At 41.1% G+C, this 2672-nt stretch overlaps 1 pseudogene; it reads right to left on the reverse strand.

Moving 5' to 3' along the window:
- Window positions 1-1052: 1052 nt before the first annotated feature.
- On the reverse strand, window positions 1053-1204 carry LOC111763051 (U1 spliceosomal RNA; annotated as a pseudogene).
- Window positions 1205-2672: the final 1468 nt, after the last annotated feature.

Here is a 2672-nt window from a genome sequence, read left to right on the forward strand (position 1 = left end):
TGGAGAATCTGGCGAGTCGCTTAGATAAAGTTTGGGAAAGATGTTTCTCCAACCTAATTCTACTGGGCCTACCAAGTAGTCTTGATTCTACAAATTCAAAGAGGTGCAATGACACAAGTCCCTTAGAACCTCCCCTTACCACCCTCTTATTGGATCCCTAATCCTTTCTCTGCATTTTTGATCACTATCTTCCTGGTCCCTCCTTTCTCAAAAAGTCTTCACTTTTCTAGAGTGAACTTACTGGTATTCTACTATAGACTTATTGTGATTCTAGCAATGAAAGAAATGATATCACTAATGCGGAGACAGTGGCTACTGGAGGTGCTGAAGGCAGGGAGAGTGACAAAGAGGTATAATATGGGGCCATTTTTGGGACTTGGAATTGGCCTGAATGACATTGCAATGACAGATACAGGCCATTATATATCCTGCCATAACCTATAGAATTGAGTGGGGGAGAGTGTAAACTACAATGTAAACTACAATGCATGCTTAGTGGCAATGCTTCAAAATGTGTTCATCAGTTGCAATAAAGGTACCACACTAATGAAGGAAGTTGTTGATGTGGGAAAAGTGGGAAGTGAGGGGAGTGGGGTATATGGGAATCTCTCTTTTTTATTTAATGTAACATTTTATGTAATCTATTTTTTTTAATTAAAAATATATTTTTAAAAATCTTCACTTTTTCTCCCTGTCAAGCCTAACCCCTATAAATTATTTTTATAGATTATATTTTAGAGATTTTTATAGATTATTAACTTCTACAGACTATTTTTATAATCTGCATTTTAAAAAATTTATTTTTATTTAAAGATACATAGATCACACAAAAAGTTACATTAAAAAATATAAGAGGTTCCCATATACCCCCCACCCCCCTCACCCACTCCTCCCACATCAACAACCTCTTTCATCAGTGTGGCACATCATTGCATTTGATGAATACATTTTGGAGCACTGACACAGCATGGATTATAGTTTACATTGTAGTTTACACTCTCCCCCAGTTCATTCAGTGGATTATGGCAGGATATATAATGTCCTGCATTTGTCCCTGCAATATCATTCAGGACAACTCCAAATCCTGAAAATGCCCCACGTTTGGGGAAATCGCAGGGGTCAGCACCTCCAGAGGGCAATGGATAAGCCTCGCCCTGGGAAAACCACCTTCATGATCATGGTGTGTCCCCTGCCAGGTAAGTATATAATCTGCATTTTTAACTACAAAATTAACATGTGGTTGGAAAGTATTTGAACAACACAGAAGGGTATGACTTAAAAAACCCCTTCCAACTATCATTGTGCCCCAGAAAGATTACTGTTTATGGTTTGGTATGCGGCCTTCCAGATTTTTTCCTATTTGTATACAAATACTATCCCTCTTTCACGGGATTGTGGTCCACATATTGTTTGGCAACCTGCTGTTTTGCATTGGGCAGTACATTTGCCAGCACTGTCTTCCTAGTGTGGCACCTTCAGAGCTACCTCCTTCATTTTAATAACCAACCAGCTGTCTTCTGCCAAGAGTTTTAAGTTCTAGCTCAAGTCCTATATCCTCTGTGACTTCCTGAAAACTCCAGTATTGCCCTATACTTTTCACGTGGCCACCTGCCTGTTCATGTGTTGTCCCAATGTGTTAACTTTTCCTATCTCTCTCCTAAGTCTTTCTCCCCTTATCTCTCCCCTAGAATGTGATTCCAGAAAGTTGGTGCTCAGGACCTTTTCATATCACCAGTGTCACACAGAGTATCACACAGAGCCTGTCCAACATACTCCCTTGAACATAAGACTCACTAATATGAACCGGCTGAATATAAAAAGTTATGGTGTGATGGATCGAACCATGTTATGTACATTCTGAAAGTATGCATCACCCATTTAAGCATACATTTAAGGGTGTTCATTTCTGATGGTAAGATATTTTATTTTTCTTATGTATTTGTGTCTTCTGGTTTATATACAACACTATGGTCTGTTTGTAATAAAAGAAAGCAAAATTTTATTATTAAATTTGTGACCTTATTGGCCTGGATCAGATTACCTGATAGCACAATATTGTAGCAGAGATTCTGAAGTCAAGTTGTCGTGGTTTGAATCCCAGCCCTGCTTCTTTCTATGTTACCTTGGGCATTTTGTTGAAAATGTCCAATCTTCAGTTTCCTCATATGCAAAATGGGATACAGATACTACATACCTCAAGGATTACTGGGAGGAGAAAAAGGTAGTGGGTGTTAAGTGTTTTTTTTCTTTTGTTTTTCATTTCTCTCCCCTTCCCCTCATTGTCTACTGTCTGTGTCCATTCACTGTGCGTTCTTCTGCGTCTGCTTGCATTATCAGGTGGCACTGGGCATCTGTGTCTCTTTTTTGTTGCGTCATCTTGCTGCGTCAGCTCTCCATGTGTGCGGTGCCACTCCTGGGCTGGCTGTGCTTTTTTTCACGCAGGGTGGCTCTCCTTGCTGGGCACACACCTCGAGCATGGGGCTCCCCTACGTGGGGTGCCCCCGTGTGGCATGGCACTCCTTGTGGGCAGCAGCACTGCGTGTGTGCCAACTCATCACATGTATCAGGAGGCCCTGGGGATCGAACTCTGGACTCTCCATATGGTAGGCAGATGCTCTATCAGTTGAACCACATCTGCTTCCCTGTTAAGTGTTTAAGACAGACCTTGGAGC

This window comes from Dasypus novemcinctus, chromosome 27 (assembly GCF_030445035.2).
Source record: "Dasypus novemcinctus isolate mDasNov1 chromosome 27, mDasNov1.1.hap2, whole genome shotgun sequence".
NCBI lineage: Eukaryota > Metazoa > Chordata > Mammalia > Cingulata > Dasypodidae > Dasypus > Dasypus novemcinctus.